Source organism: Pezoporus wallicus, unplaced genomic scaffold, assembly GCF_028554395.1.
Source record: "Pezoporus wallicus isolate ANWC-B61680 ecotype Strahan unplaced genomic scaffold, APGP_CSIRO_Pwel_v1 contig_11133, whole genome shotgun sequence".
NCBI classification, from domain to species: domain Eukaryota; kingdom Metazoa; phylum Chordata; class Aves; order Psittaciformes; family Psittacidae; genus Pezoporus; species Pezoporus wallicus.
The window spans coordinates 1,304,544-1,321,750 of record NW_026636583.1 but is presented as its reverse complement, the minus strand read 5'-3'; the positions used below and the strand labels follow the sequence as shown (position 1 = coordinate 1,321,750).

Below are 17,207 nucleotides of genomic sequence, written 5' to 3'. Positions count from 1 at the left end.
TCTGCACTGGATCTTAGACATGGGGAAATGCTCATCCAGGTGCCTCCCTGTGGGTTTTATGACTCTTATCTAATATGGAATCCCTGGCAGTGTTCAAGGGCAGGTTGGATGGGGTTTGGAGCAAGCTGCTCTAGTGGAAGATGTCCCTGCCCATGGCAGGGTTTGGAACTCGAGGAGCTTTAAGGTCTCTTCCAGCCCAAACCAGTCTGTGATTCTATGATGTGTGCCTCTTTAATTAGAGTTTAAAACCAAGACCTATTTAGCCCTGAATAAGAAAAATCTTTTCATATCTTAATATTTTTGTCCTCTGCATTTATTTCCTCACTAGCTGGGATTTTTCAGGCTGATTATTTTTTGAGGTATTAAAAATATAATCCATCTGATATATTAAAATATAATTAAAGTTGTTATCGTATTTTCAGCAGCGTGTTATGCCTACAGAGAATTTACAAGTGCAAATACATTTTGCATCAGCTACACTAGTGAGGGAGACCAAGTTACCACTGCTAACACTTTTTACTGATACGAGAATGGAAGCAAAAATAAAGGAGAAGGATTTCTGATGCTTCCAGGTGTTACACCTCCACATCATTTTCCTTCTGATCCAGAACACCTCCCAGTGGTTCAACAAAAGGAGATAAGAATTAAGTTAATAGCCTGGATTGCCATGTTTTTCAGGTTCTAATAAAGAAGTTCTGGCATGGCAGTGTAATGGGAATGCTGCTGGCCCAGGGTTGCAGGGCAGTAGCTGTTTTGCCTGTCTAATCCCCTGCCTGTGGGAGAACAGCATAGCTGTTCTGATGTGCATAGCTCTGGCAGAGCAGGTTCTTTTGGTGGGGTCTTGTGGAGCTGGGGGTTGGTTGCAGTGTAGCCCTGCAAGTGGGAATGCATGGATAGTGGGGCTGTGCACCCAAGGGAGTCCGTCTGGAGACGTTTCTGTGCTCAGAAGGACCTCTTCGCCCTTGCTACATGACTCAACTGATACCCATGACTGCATAGCACAGCCAGCATGCTGGTGGCATCTGGATATGGTCATCCACTACTGAGAGGAATGGGGAGGAAATGGGAGGAATCATGCTTCACAAGTGGGTCTTGACCTGGAGGTATCTTGGTGCAAACAAGACTGAGTGGCTAAAAGGGCTTTCTTGGTGGAAAGCCCTCACCCTCTCTAGCCCATACCCAGAACAGGTTGCACTGGGGGTGCTGCAAACCCATTTATTGCTCAGCTGCTGACAGAGACATGAAGGGTTCAGAACTGAGGGTTCGGTGGTTGAAGGATGAATTGTCAGGTGCCACCACAAGCAGTACCGGTGCTGGCAAAGAGTTAAACCATTGTGGGAAAATCTGCTCTCAGGAGAGTTAGCAACAGGAAAGTAATTGAAAATAAATATAAGGAAACTGCCCAAGTGTTTTAGGAACCTAATTCTCTTTATTCCTCCTCTCCTTTTTCTCTCTGAACCCCCAGGAACTTATGTTCCTATAGCTCACATTTTCAACAGTCTTTAAATAAGTGTTTAATGGGATTTATGAAAACACCTGAGCAGGTTAGATAGGTTATAATTCCTGCTGATTTCTCTGACCTCTCTGGAGCTGGGACACAGGCTCCTATATTGCACAGGCTTATTTGGAAATATTATTCAAAGTATGCTGGAAAATGTTATATTAGATTTGTGGTTTAGGTTCTGGGAGGTGCCATCAGAGCTGAACTGATGCATAGAAATATAAATAAACATAAGGATGTCTCAGTACCTGCCTCTGTCTGTGTATGTGTGTGCATGGTCTTTAATGGTGACTGAAAACCCACTGCCTGCTCTTTGGTTTTCCATTTTAGCTGGCCTATTATCAGAGATTTCTGGAGTGTGAGTTTCGTAAGTAGAGGTTATCATACATTGCAGGCCATCTCTCCTGCTGGGGAGCAAAATGAAGGTTTGATAATGAGATCGCCCAAAGGCAGATAAGAGCTTGAGCTTGCTGAACAGTCCCTCAAGGTTTCCTGTGATGGCAAAGAGGAGGGTATGCAATTTATTATCCTTCTCTCCTTGTACCTTCCCATTGTCTGAGAAGTCAGAGCACCAAAGTATGCCTGTTCAAAATAAATAAATTAATAATCAGAGCAGGAGAGCGGGCATGTTGTTTTGCTCTAAGAAGAAGGGCCGTGATTTGCTTTAGCACCATGAAGGAAGTCTCTGAACTCCAAATCCTGAAATTCCAGTTAAAGGGCAGCTCTCTCCCGCTCTCCTCCCTCCTCCTCCCTGCAAGGATGGGTATTCTAAAATTGAGTCAAGTGGTTTATCTTGATAGAGGATGGAGGATGGCTCCATAACCACTGCCGATAACCTCTCCATCTCCAATTCTATTTGCTCTTCCTTCATGCTAAATGCTACAAAGTGCATTACAGTAAAGTGAAAGGTCAGATTTAAGCCGTAAAACACAGAAGATTCGGAGCTGAAGTTGCCACATCATTAAGTCACAGCATCTTCATGCTTATGTTTTCTAGCACATATGGTATATAAAATCACCTAGTGTTTCACAACCCTCTTAAATAATTAGGCACAACAGGGTTTGCTGGGTGACCACCTGGATGAAGTCGAAACAGTGGCATCTGCATCAACCAGATGGGAGTCTGCTCTTTGCTGCCATCAGGAAATGGACAGCCAACTTCCACTCGAGTGAACCAAAAGCTGCCTTCTTCCAGACAAGAAAGGGAAAGGGCAGTTTAGCAGAGAGCAATAAATTTGTCTTTCAATTTTCAGGTTACTGAGCCTCTACTGAGACCAAAAGGAAGAGATCCTGTTCCCCAGCCTGAGAAGCAGCAGGAAGAGGTAAGGTAAAATTGTACATAATCACCAAACCATGTACCTGGCAGTGGTTGAACAAAGGCTTCTGGTTTTATTTGTTTCTGTCATTTAAAAGAAAAAAGGACGGGAGGATGAATATTAGCAATTTAGTGTGAGGCTCCATTAGATCAAATCAGCACCGATGATAGTCACTTATTTCCTCCATTTCATAATGATTTACTCTATAAATTAATGTCCGCCTATTTAAACAGGCTCCGTGATTCAGCTCCGGGTACCATGGCAATATGTGACAGGGAATAGGGCTGAACCCACCAGTCATATGGCTCTCCGTGCTGTCATTATGCTGGATGTGCGCCGGTAATGGGGGGCTACGTGAGAACGTAGACAGATATTATGCAAACATATACTGACTTAAGTATCAATCTGTCACTGGTGTAACTCATTGTAATGGCTCCACCAAAGTCATTACAGAGTAATATGCATTACAGCATGTTAAACATCTATCATGGGTGGAGGTTCAGAGAAGCCATGAGAAGCTGTAAGAAGCTACGAGCATCCAGATCTGGAAGATGCTCAGATGTAAGGTTTTCAGCTCAGCAAGTCCTGAGCAAAATGTTCCTTTTTTCCTCATTTTCTATGCCTAAAAGATGAATCTGAAAAAAGGGTCTCACAGCTTTAAGAAGTTAAAAAAGGAAAATCCTCTTGAGCTTGTGTGCATGAAGCACACGGAGTAAACTGCAGCAGTTAAATTCAGATCTCTCCCTTTCATAAACATACACACACACAAATAAGGTTTGATGGTGGGACAGCTTTAGCCTGTCTGTGCTAAACAGTGGTTTTAGAATATGATCCCTTCTCTTGTTACCCTTAGAAATCACTTAGCCTGATTTTGCGGTACAGAAGCAGGAGGTTATAACCTGCATGTCCCTCTTCAGCTGAGCCATGTCTTCTCCCCCAACACACCTGGATAATAAATTAACACATCCACAACCCAGATCAGTCCTTTCTGCAACACCAAATTAGCCTGGTTAATAACCACCAGTTTTCAGTCCCAGGTTTTGCAGTGGTCATTCCTCTTTCTGGTGAGCAAGATCCTGTTCAGGGTAAGGTACCTCTTGGATAATGCTGGTACCTCAGGTTAAGCTCTTCCCCAAAACTGCATTTGTTGGTTGCCATTCAAAGAGTGATGCTGCAGCCCTGGCTCAGTGCTCAAAGGCAGAGAGGGTGTCTGGCACGGGCAGGTGGGGATATTTCATTGTTCAGTGCAGACTTGGCTGTTTTGCTAGCATAATATACATTCTCCAGCCAATCCAATGGATTAGAAAAGTACTCTGTTTAAAGGTTAAATAGTTGGTGCTCCATCAACATGTATGGGAGGTGACACACAAATCCAGTGTGATCCAAAGTGATTGGCTCAGTCTCCAGCCAGCTGGGTGGTGTAGCCAACGGTAAATGCAAGTGCAGAGATTTCTAGATTGCCTTTACCCACTGCTTACTGCTCACCCTGGGCACTCAGCAGTGCATTTACTCACTTTTTTGTGTACTAAAGCAGTACTGATACAGCTCACAGCATCCTCAAGCAGTTGTATAGAGGGTCAGGAAAGAGGCTTAATAGACAGAAGGTGCCTGAATGCAGTGTTACAGTAAGTAACCGGCTCTCTAAAGAGAGAGACTGGTAAAAGAAAAAGCCCAGGGAACAAACACTGGATCTGTTGTGCTGTTACCATTTAACCTGCATTCACTGCCAATTGAAATGCACTTTACATTACTTCAGTCAGATACTTCAAAGGAAATCCTGGAGATGGGAGCACTTAAGCAAGAGCACTTCTGGTGGTAATGTGTGTATTTGAAAGCCTGGCAATTGGGAAGGTTGTGAATGCAGCAGCGTAGCCAAATATAGCTGTAGCTTGTTATATGTAAACGGCAAGACTCATTCTGATATTCCTGCTCCTATTCTGCCCTTCCTTCCTGCAAAACAGTGTGATTCCTCCATCTGTCAGCAACTCCAGTATTTGTGTTTGCCTGTAACAATGCTCGCCTGTGCACATTACCCCACACGGCAGCTCGGTGAGAATAGCTGATGTAGTACCAGGTTATAAAAAGCCCAAAGGAAGCATTCAGGAAAGGCTCTTTGAGGGAAGAATTGCTACTTCTGCAGTGCTGCCTGAGCCTCCCGGACTCCGGGGAAAGGCAGGAGTGTCAGGCAAAGCCATGCACGCAGCTGAGGGCAGGCAGAGGATAAAGGGGGCTGGTGCCAACCTTAGGCTTGTTGGGTCGAGCATAACCAAGGTGATTATCAGGTAATGGTGTAAAGCTAGAGCAGGTAAAACGCTTGTGTGGAGGCTCTCAGCTCAATGCAGTTAAATCCTCCTGAATGAGAGTACCCACGTGGAGGCCTGTGCTTTAATCTGTGTGCTGGGTGTTGGGTCCTTGTAGCTCCACCATGTCCTGCAATGTGAGATGTGGGGTTTTCCACCCTCAGACTTTTGTGTCCTGACTCTTGCACCTGGACCATAGAGCAGGCAGTACCTGCATCTGCAATGAACAGACTATTGCAGTTTGCTAAGACATAACATCTCCCATTTCTCATCACACAGTGGTGCGTTCTGAGACTGGTGTGCGTGGTCAGGTGTGCCTGTGAATGTGTAAGGTGATACTGGTGAGTCTCAAAGAACTCCTGGTTATTTAAACATTATTATAGGGTAAATCTGATGCAGCTCATTGTGAGATGTATAAGACACAGGTCCAAGCGCAACATAGAAAGTGCATCATATGAGAGGGCAGTCTGAAGGACTGGAAAATCCCAGTGACACAGGGGAAACTGTATCAGCCAAGGTTTTCTGGTTAGCTTTCTTGCAGAAATGCTGTTGCTGCGATGCGTTTGGGCACAATCTAATCTCTGCCTTTGTTGTCATGGTGGATGAGAGTTTAAAACATGAATTGCTTTTGGATTCTTGGCAAGAAATGTCTCTTTATGGAATGTGCTCCTGAAAAGTGGTTGAGAATACCTGACTGTAGAATAAGGGAGTGTGATGTCTTGGACCTGGGGACAAGAGCCACATCTGCTCTTTTCCCCGGCACAAATGGCAAGACTGTGAGAACACACTGACCTTTATTCAGCGCAATTAAATGCCATACAAATAAATAGCTAATTCTGTTTAGCAGCATTGCTGCTTTTATCTCCCTGTAGCCATAACCAGGTGAAATTCCCCTTTGCTGACCTGACCATGTGTTGACACATTCTGCTGACCATGTGTTGACACATTTAGGGCTGTGGCATGCAAAGGAAAGGTCCTGTTTGCTCAGGATGTCTTCTCCTTGCTCCAAACTCTTACCTGTGATTTGGAAAGGCAGCTGAAGGGCAGGCATTGCTCCCTTTCCCAAGGGCAAGGAGTGGGGAGGGTGGGAGGAAAGGTTGTGCACCCCCACAGTGTCTGGGATGGTTCCTGCTTTGCAGGTGGATTATTGGAGCAGTGATTGTCCAGAGAATGCACACAATGAACCTCATCCAAATAAGGGACATGTTCAGAGAGCAACATCTATTGCAAGCGATCTAATCAGTAGCTCCACATATTAATTTTGCTTGACTTGCAAAGACAGTTGTAAAGACTCTGTGACAGTATCTACTGATAGTATCTAAGGGTTTGGACATATAATGATGTCTGGTTTGTACCATTCACACATTCATTTGTGCATGCAAATGGCAATTTCACAAATGCATTCAGCACAAATTTGGACAGATTTTTATGTGAACTTCAAGAGGCAAAATGCATATTCCCATCAGGAAATTTCAGGGCAAACCATAAATTCCCAATAAAAACAACTAAAAAGGTAGTCCTAGATTTGAGATAGTTGTTTCTAAAGATCAGGATAATATCTCCATTCCTACATTCCTCACAGAGTTCCTACATGAGGTGCTAATATTTCTGGAGTCATTAGTAGATGCAAGCTGCATCTTGGGGGTTGAGAGCTTGAAATCTGGTGTTAGAGGGATGCTGAGCTCCCCCAGCTGCATCCAGGCAGCGTAACAGGGCATGAAATTCCCAGTTCTGCATTACTGAAAATTGGGAACTGCAAATTAGCACATTTTGGTGAACTTTCTGCTTGTGACTCAACACTTTCCTCTGTAAAGTGGCAATAATGTCACCCTTCTCCTAAATTAATGCTGAACTGATGAATGCCGTAGACAAGCCTGAGAGGAAATTAGTCATTGCCTCCGGAGCAGTGTTTGAGTAGTTTTCTGGAAATAAAACATCAAACAGGTGCTCTTTAAAGGAACTCTGTGCCCATGGATACTTTGGAAAAAGCTGGTATGTGAACACGTAGCTTAAAGATCATAAAACCACGTATATCCCCAAAGGGATCAAATTAAACTTGTCCGGGTAAATTCAATTTGACATTTCCAGGCGATGTATTACACAAAGGTTGCATGTATAACACCTTCATGCTCCATTGTCTCCCTGAATCCTAGATTTTTAGTGTCATAACACCAGAAAGGACAGTCTCCTGGTGGTGTTATGTTGCTCCAGGGACAGCTGCCCATCTTCATGGTCTTCCCTCCTCCTCCTCCTTAGACCAAGCAAACTCTTGGAAGAGTTTCCTATTAAAACTAATCAAAAGGACACCCTTGACCCTAACCATGCCCAGTGCTGTGATCAGCATTAAGCTCATTCACTAGGTTTATTTTCTTCCCTCTTTCCACATCCTCAGCTTCAAAGATTCAGTTCATCTTTATCTCAGACCAAAGGGCTGCATTAAGCCTGGCTTGCCTAGGGCCGGCCCAGCCATGAGTCTTCTTGCTAGCTGACTCTGAAGGCTGTGGTTTGAGCATGGCCAATGTAGGAACCATCAGACTGATGTGCTGCTCTTCCCACTGCCCTCTTCCTCCTTGTTCTCATCTCCAAAGCAACAAAACTCTTGAATTGATTTTATTTTTAATTTAATAAAATGAAATTAATGCTTCAAGTAGGAAACATTTGAGGACAAGTTTCAGCTCAGGGCACTTTATTATGGCTGAGTTTTAATCCTGGGTGCAAAAGAAGGATTATGCCGAGGACACTGACATCACCTTAAATATAGCATCATGAATATGCCACTGTAATAAATCCTTTCAGCTTTTAATTTCAATTCAAGAAAAATGTTGGTTGAAAATATCTTCTTTCCCAGTAACATTCCATTGTCTGAATGTGCCCACGCTCCCAGGCACCATCTGACCCAGCACTGTCAGTCAGGAGGGTGAGGAGGTGCCATCACAGCACACGTCAAGAAAGCCTTTTGCAGATGCAGATCTAACAGCAAGATGCTGATCTTACCTGTTGCAGCCACCATCTGGGGAGAAGGGGTGATAAAGCATCTTGTTAAGCTGTAAGAGAAAGAGTTTGACCAGTAAAACCTGAGCTCACACCAGGAAAATATCCCCCTTACAGCTGCTTTGGGGAGACATCAGGAAGGTGGAGGTGGCCTCAGTGTATTGCTGCCAGGCTGTGCTCAGCAGGAGTTCTCTCCTGCCGCTCAGGAAGGGGGGTGGGACCCAGCAAAGCATCCAGGAAGGGGAAATGTGATTTCTAGCTGAAGCATCAGCAGATGTTTTAAAAGGTCTCCTGAGAGTCTGCAACTCTCGGGAAGAGCCGAGAGTAATAAAATGGAATAAAATCGATTATGAAGCCAAGTTCCTCTCCTGACTGCCACACCCAGAGGAAAAGGAGCGCTGGTTCTCACAGGCAGAAGGGATTCTGCAGCCAGGTCTGGATGCTTTCCTCCCTCAAAGGCAAGAGGTTGGGAATGGTCCAGCCCAATTTGAGGTCTGATGAGCTAGTCGAGTGGAAGGTGACCCTGCCCATGGCAGGGGGTTGGAACTAGATGATGTTTCAACCCAAACCAGTTTATGATTCTATGACACTCACCAGTAGGAGATGTGCTTTACTGGGTGTAAGAAACATCCTCCCAACCATTCCAGTACTGCTTGGCACTCCTGTGGTTACCCAGGGGGTTTGTCTCTTTTAAGATAGGATTTAAGATAAGATTCTATGATAAGATTCTTTAAGATAAGATTCTATGATTCTATATTTTGGGACTGTGGATACATTCAGAGGTTTTCATGGTGACTGGAGTGAAGACAATCTCTAGGTTTCTTGCAGAAAACTCAGATGTTGAGAAACTGGCCTATAAATAGCACAGTTTAGTGCTCACAGAGTATTTTCTGGTTGGTTTTTATGAATTGGCATTACAGCTATCATAAATGGAGCGCTATAGAGCCAGTTACTATGGTACATAGATCTCACCAGTTCTAGCCTGCGAGTGATGTGCTAGTAGTATCCTCTCTGGCAAGAGATGTGAAATGTTACAACACTCCTTTTGCTAGCAAAGAAAAAACTCCCAGCTATGATATCATCCATCTTTTCCTGCATATGGAGTATTATCACCAAGTGTCGATGAGAACACCTGAAGCTTTTAAGGCTGGCCTGATAACACCCCTCCCATCCAAGATATGTGCAAGACAAACACGTGGAACAGCACCGCTGAGCTCCGCTTTGGCAGCCAGCGTTAATGGTGCGGTTTGGTGCAAAAAGCGCAATTCGCAGCATTTGTGGGTGAACGTATGCAAATCAGCACATAAATCAGGCTGATGAAGCTGCAGCAGCCACCACACACCAAAAATAAGTGTCTCTTTTCCCTTTAGGCTAACACTAGCACTAGCTGAAGGAACAGCTGGGTGAGCCTGATGAGGCCCAAGAAGGCCATTAGAGTCTCCATCCATGGTTTCCAGCACAGTGGTCTGAATGCAAAACCCTCTCTGCAAATTTGTGGTCCTGCTAATTTGTTATTTTGGATGTAGTTAGTTTGATCAGCATTGTGCTGTTGCGTATGTTTTCCCAAAAGGGTCTGTTGCCTACATGGTGGAGAAAAAGTGACTTTTTGCGTTACAATTCTAAGTTTGAAATGAACATTTGCAGTCGTTTAAAACAGGCTTAGTTTAGAGTTGATAAAACCTTTGGTTCAGGCTGATCTGTCTCCTTTAAGGCTGTCTGGAATGGAATAAAAGGAATTAAAATGCAGAGAAAATTATTTAGAAGAGAAAATGCAACTTTGCAATTTCACTTGGCTCCAGGGATCAGGTTTTAAGGAATGATGAGCAGTTTGGGTGTCTTTTGTCTTGGGAGCCTGAGGTTGGGCTCATTAAACAGAAACAATCTTCAGAAAATACTGAACACCCACCTTTGGAGAGCCCATTCTCTGCAGGTAGCAAAAGATAGGCCCTAAACTTACTGGTCTGTTTGAAAGGCTCAGCTTTTAAAACCAAGTACAATAAAATGTGATACTCCACATGCAGGAAAGCCAAAAGATGCTTTAACAAAGATAGTACCAATGTAAAGGCTGCAGTGGTGCTCATGTTAGGAGATGAGGTGGAAATAAACATTATTCTGAGCTAGTGACAGTAAACACACAGAAGTGGCAGAACAATTTATGCTCCATCCCCAGCGGTTTTCAAGGTCAGGTTGGACGGAGCCTTGGGTGGCATGGTTTAGTGTGAGGAGCCTCTGCCCATGGCAGGGGGATGGAACTGGATGACCTTAAGGTCCTTTCCAACCCAAACTATTCTATGATTCTATGATTTGAACAAGAGTGAAATGTGGTCAGTCTTCATCAGTTCTGTAGTCAAAAACCAATGAGGTCTCCACGATCCTGGGACTTGTGGCTGCTAGTTTGAAAGAGCACACATTTGAGGACTTCTGTTTGTATTTTTAAAGGGATCTGGCTGGTTGACTTCCTTTCAGGATGATCATTTTGATCATGTTGGATTGAACATCCCTGGCAATGTTCAAGGCCAGGTTGGACAGGGCTCTGAGCAACCTGCTCTAGTGGAAGGTGTCCCTGCCTGTGGCAGGGGGTTGGAACTGAATGAGCTTTAAGGTCCCTCTCAACACAAACCAGTCTATAAGTCTATAATTCTGCTACGTTAGGAAAGACAAATTCAGGAATTTGAAAGCTTGGGTATGCACCTCATCTTTTAATTCAAATTTAAATAAATAAATAAGAATAAAAGCAGTGATTTGGTGTCACTCCCAGAGCTGGATAAAAAGCTGAACCTAACTAAAACCCAGTGATGGTGATAAATAAGCCAGGAGTTTAAAATTAATCCCATTATTGTGCTCTAAAGCATTATTAATAGGTGTAGAGGTTTTGGCAAATCCTGATATTTTAATACTATCCTTTCTTCTAAATATTTCATAGCCAGGTTTTATTTCTTGTATTAAATAGTCACTTTAGAAGAAAGATAAACTCTCTGTTAGTGAAGTTCAGGAACACACAACTCACAGGAACTAGCTATGAAGACTTTTTAAAGTATCTATAGGAATCAGAAGCCGTAGGAAAGGAAGGAAGAGGAATTGCTGTGCGTGAGTGGTCCATTGGACTGGGCATCACTTCATCCTCCCATGTCTGTGCTGGCCCCAGCACATGGCTACACATTACTGCAGTGTGATAATATTGTGTTTTCAAGATGTTAATATCATGCTGATCAATTCAGAACCACAGAAACCCATACTCTGCAATCCCTATGCACGCAGAATAATAACCACACTTTGCAAGTAGTTCCATTCATTCCAGTGGGACTCTCTTGTAATCAATATATTTGTTTCCAAATTATAGTGTTATTGGTCCAACTTGATCTTTATTCCCGTTAACCAATTGCATGTGCAGAAGGCCTGGAAACGATGCCACAGCGAGGGCTGCTCTCGTCCCACTCCCATTGTTCGAGGACTCCATTCCTCAGAGTTATTGTTCAAGCTGCCAGTTATCTCCGAGTGCTCCCAGCAGATGTTGGGGGGAGGGAGCAATGTATTTATGGGTTTTTAAAGAAGTTTGCCTCTTTAAGGACCAGCCCCGACGAGGGTTTAATTCAGTTTGCTCCCCCCCGCACTGTGTTTTGTCTCTTTTTAAGTCGGAAAATATTTAGAGAGGAAAATGTGTTTTCTTGCTGTTCCAAATAATAATAATTTGCCAGTGGAAATTTATTACTGACTTCAAAGGGAGCCCTAAATTTGCTGATAGTAAATGAGGGGCAATCCTGCTTTTACTAGGCAGTGTAGCTGTTCTTGCAGGGTTTCCTGAGCGCTGATTTGAATGCAGAGCTGTCCACAATATAGTATTTCCATTCTGTGAACATCCTTCAGAGTTCAGCATTTATTTTGGGGCTGGTTTTTAAAGACATAGGATTGTATCAGAATACTAGTTTTCAAATCACAGCCCTGATAAGAAGGTTTCTTATAACTGGGACTGTTCGACTACCTTAATAACCAGAAGAATCTTCTGGGCTATAACTTGATCTCTGGGGTGGTGGTCTTAGTTATAAAAGGTGGAATGCTGAAGCTCCTTCTCAAGAAGAGCTTTTTGCTCTACATCTTCTGCTTGATGATCCGTTCAATGGAGTAGTACAGGTCTCTCTTTTCTGCTCTCTCTCGTGTGCACATGAGGTACAAACAGGGAAGCCCATAGGAAAGCTGGTTGGTATGGACTTGTCTCTGTGGGACACTTTTTGCCTTAATGACCCATCCTGGTTTGATGACATTCCGTGAAGAAGACAATGTCCCAGCCACTTCTGCTTCAGTGAAGGTGAAACTCTAGAGCACCTTAATAACTGAAGCCAAGAGGATCCACACAGAGAGCTCATCTCCTCCTCTTGGAAGTTCACATCCCATCCAGAAGGACCTTCTTGGCTTAGCTCCCTGCTTAGCCCTAACCCTATTGCTGAACATTTAACCAGAAACTAAACAAAGCACAAAAATGAAGCCATGCCATGCCTTGATGAGGGATTAGAAATGTTAACTGCCCAGTGCCTTTTCCTGCAGGGGCATGCAGCCCCTATACCTTTAATTAGAGTAGCCTGTGGTACTTGCCATAAAGCTGATAAGTAATAAATAGCTGCCTTTGTCACATGCAAGTTCAGCATTGTGAAACGGCACACGGACGGCTTTAAAAAGCCTTTGATTAAACCCAGCACTACAGTAAATCTACAAACACAGAGGAAAGAAAAGAAGCTATTTAGTCTGTGCCAGTTCCCGGCATTAAGTATGCAAATTTCTCGGTGTCTTCAGCTCCCAAGAACAGCAGGCGCTGAATGCAGCAGCAGCGGCAAGCGGCACGACATCATTCATTTCAATCATTAAAACAAAAGCGGGATAAATCGCTACCTAATTTGTAAAATATGCTTATCATATAGGCTCTTTGGTCTTTAAGAAAAGCACCAGCTGAATGAGAATCACTGCATTATTTGGGGAAAAAATGAAGAAAAAAATGCTTGAATCAGTGCTGGTTTTCCCCCTTCTCCCGGTGATTGTTCTTTTCTTTCTTTTTCCTTCCCTTCCCCTTTTTTCCCTTTCCTTTCCCAATTCCAGGTGAAACCTGAAGCCTTCCCTCAGGTTCTCACCTCAGTCCATCAAAAAACAGTCTATTTTACTGAACAGGCACAACTTGACATTCCCAGGTCTGTCTTCTCTCTCCTTCCAAAACCCAGGAGGGTGACACCAACGAAGGCCCAGCCAGGACCTCAGTGCTGAGCATCTCTCACCACCCTGCTGCCACCCTTGTGCATCATCAACAATCTACATTCCTCCTTGCATGGCAAAATACATCTCCAAAGAGCCTGGTCCTGCATCCTGCTGGGAGGTGCCTGTTGAGGGGTCCCAGCTGGGTGTTCATCACCCCTATGCAGAGGGATAAGGCTGTGTCTGTCCTCTTTCCTGTCCTCAGTGCTCAGCTTAGACACCATCACTCTTTTTATAAAGAGCAGTAGTGAGGGTTGTTGTTGCACAGGGGGAGCATCATTCCTGGATCCCTGAAAAGGTTAAATTCTACCCCATCTGAATGATGGTCTGCAGGTAACTTATTTTTCCAGTTAGACTGCTCCTTTTACATGAACCAATTCACCAGCTTCCCCGCAGCTCGTGGCTACTTGTAGTGCAGAGGACATGAGCGCTCTCACTAAGGCTGCCCCTATAGCATGCTGCTGCCTACGTGGCTCCTCTGCCTCCACTCCATGACGTGCGTGTGATGAGCAGCAGGGCCAACAACCCTGCTCTTGTATGGAAAGTGTCCTTCGATGATTTCCCAGCTGTTCAGCCATTCGGCTGTTAAAGGATAGTGCCTCTGGCAGTACAGCTCCCCACTGTTGTTATGCTGGGGCGTCAGCAGATGGAGCATATCATGGTTATTGAAGTTGGATACAGTGACTGTTAGAAGCCTCTCATTGCCTGGCATATGCAAATAGATCCCAAGCATCTGGTTGTGTCTTGGGCTGGCCCCATTAAAGAATATTAAAAGAAACCTTTTGGTTAGGGAGACCCACTGGCTGCAGCTTGGATGTCACCGTGCAACAGTGACCCTGCAGTTCATGGTGTGGCAGATTAGCCAGGGAAGGAGGAGTTTGCACAAGGAGTAGGTCTACAACTGGCCATGCTAAATGCCCACCCGAGGGCAGACCTGGGTGCTGATGGGCTTAGGTGGATGCAATAGCACAGCCACAGCCAAGGACAGCACCCACATGGTGCCTGGGGGTTGTTATCGGAACAGGGGTTTGGATTAAATAATTGGTGTGCTTTGGGTACTTGTGCCACCTTTTACTTCGCTTTGGTATCAACTTAGTTCATTTGTTGGCAGAGCATCCTAGAAAGGGGAATTAAATGTTAACATCTCTCCAATGTTCTTCAGGGTGGCCACGTGTCACCCGCACAGTCATCATCATAGATGAACAATCCAAGTGCGTAAAACCCCAGCCCAAATGTGTGGTTTGCTTCCGAGGGTAAACTCCATGTACTCCACTGTTTACTCTGAGAGTAAACTCTACTGTACATAGAGCTAATGGTCGTGCTCCAATTTCTACTAATTTCATGCAACCTTCTACAGCCAGGCCTTAGAACTCTGCAGTTGAGTCTTGAGAAAGGATTTTCAGCCTCAGTGCTCGTAGGATGGTGACTTCTAATGTTTCTGTAATGAACAGCATTGGAGATGTTTTGCATTAAACATCACCATTGCAAACCACCTAAAAACACAGCTTGATGCTGGAACATTGCACTCTGATATGTGATAAGGGACAACTGAGATTAAACTGATTAAACAACTGATATTGTGATGTACAGGTATCCCCAGTGTCAGTGCCACAATGTGGCAGATGCAGCAGAGTAAAACCCAACTCTTCCTTCATGGGGCAGGTTGAGGATATGTTTTCTTTCCCTTCCCTTTCCTGGCAATGCCTGGCATTGCAGAACAGCTACCCAGAGAGTTCTCTTTGCTTCTCCTCTGGAGATGAAACCTGTTCTCCTCTCCTTCCGTCTGCTCTGCTTTGTCCTGGCTCTGTGGAGGGTGTGAGTGGAACCACAGCATCCCAGTGCACCATGCAGAGAAGGGATGGCTCAGGATCCAGTGCGGCACATCAGATCACCTCTCCTCAGCCTGGCAGTCTCCTGGCACTCTCTACCATGCAAATGCCTTTCCTAGCTCCTGCATCCTCTGCTTCATCCTTGGCTCCTTTTGCAACATCAGAGAAATATAAAATGGGGGAAGGGAGAGAAATAACATCCTGAATATTGTGCCTTCTAATTAGGCTGGCAGTAATCAAACAGCTTTTCTGGAGCACACTGTGTTAGGCTTGCTGGCGTGGGGCTTCCCAGCCACGTGGGTTATTTCTAGGGGAAAAGCAAGCTCCATCCCTGTGGAAGAACCCATGGTCTCCTGGGGCCACAGAGCAGCTTTGACCAATCCAAAAGGACCTGGAGAAAGAAGCTGGAATCCAGATTCCGTCTCCATCTTCCGTTACAGTGTCCTTACCGTAAAGGGGCTTGTAGAAACTTCAGTAGCACAAGCTGTTCCTGCGATGTTGTTGTATAAATATGTTTTATGTATAAATATGCATCTGAATCCGTGTTTGGACTCAAACCTGTCTGTTCATCCAGCTGTCGAGTAACCTCTGCAAACAGCAGGGTCCTTCGTGACAGATTGAAACCAAGAAAACCGCTGCCTCTTCTGCAAAACATATTTAATTTGTTAAAGAGATGGGAACTTTGTTGAATTAATAAGATGGGAGAGAAAAGGGAGCTGCTCTCCGAAGAGCTGGAGCCTGGTTACAAGTGCAGTTTGCAGCTTGCTGGTAATCCTGCAATTAAAGCTACAGTAGCAGCGTATCACAGAATTGGGATTTGCATAATTTGAAATTTGAGGAAAATCTCTAAATACTTTAATTTTGATAGAAACTGTTTCCACTGCTGACATGTGTCTACACCTATAATTTTGGTTGATAAATTGCTGTAATTTCTCTTCCATTTCATGTTCTTTCTAACATTAATTGTCAGTTGTAGAGTAAAACAGTAGAAAGAGAGAGAGAGGGAGAGAATAATGTCATTGTGCTTTTGTGGTGTGAATAGCCTTCTGAGGAATGATTATCTTCCACACAGATGCAAATAAAAGAAGAGAGAGAGACCCCTTGTCTTGCACAAAACTACTGCAATGGGCATGAGTGTTTCGCTGTGAGATAGGGAAGCAAGGGGTTAAAGTCATGTAAAGGACTGGATGTGGCTATTTCCCAGGCTGCTGGGAGGAAAGACAAGACTTTCCATTGGGATGTGACCTGGGGAGGATGCATGGATGCACAGCTGGGCAGGAGGAGGCCCAAGCTGCAGGGTCCCAAGGGTTGAATCCCTTGGTCCATCCACCTCCTGCCTCAAGCAGGACCATTACAGAGCCATCAGCTGCAATGGACTCACCTGGTTGGGTTCCCCAGCCAGGCAGTGGGAAAGAGGTTGCCCAGATTAAGGGGGACAAAGCAAGTGGCAAGTCCCTGCATGGTGTTGCCTTGTAGAGCCTCATCCACCTGGGGTCTGCTCCCATCCCACCTCCCCAGACACCACTTTTCAAGCTACTTTTAAATAAAACACCCTTTCAAACAGAGGGCTACCGGTACTAAATTATGCCATTAATTTATTATTCATGATGAAAAATTATTCTAATAAACGGTGAAAAATTATTCTAATAACATTCTATCCTATTAATATTCTGCAGCCGAGCAGTTAAACTCACTTCCTGTGGCTGCTCCCCTCCTTAGCGCTGATCTATTTCTCACAGAGTTTACTGAGATGAAAATCTGCTTCTTTGGAAATGTGCTGCATTTAACAAAACCAGTGGGGGGAGATGAGCTGTGAGCAGGGAGAGAACCAGGCACCGAGTTTTCCCTGCTGCTGACAGAGCAGGGGCTTGCACAGTGTGGTGTGAGCAGAGCAAAACCGTACGGCAGCAGGCAGATGGTCCAGCCCTGCGTCATTTGGGTGCTGTCACCCTGTGGGCCATTAACTTTTAGCACCCACTATTGCTAACTATGTGTCTCCCTGCATTTCTCAGCGCAGGGAAGTTGCTCTTTGCCTG

At 44.6% G+C, this 17,207-nt stretch overlaps 1 protein-coding gene and 1 long non-coding RNA gene across 2 annotated transcripts in view; one reads left to right on the top strand and one right to left on the bottom strand.

The window, feature by feature from the left end:
- LOC130594770 (uncharacterized) overlaps window positions 1-17,207 on the top strand; it is a 117,203-nt gene that overhangs the window by 72,702 nt on the left and 27,294 nt on the right. The window contains exon 3 of the long non-coding RNA XR_008971161.1: window positions 2,754-2,827. This is a non-coding gene — a long non-coding RNA (uncharacterized LOC130594770). The remainder of the gene's footprint in view (window positions 1-2,753; window positions 2,828-17,207) is intronic.
- Window positions 1-17,207, bottom strand: part of ARFGAP1 (ADP ribosylation factor GTPase activating protein 1) — a 282,268-nt gene that overhangs the window by 254,207 nt on the left and 10,854 nt on the right. The gene's annotated exons all lie outside the window — the stretch shown is intronic.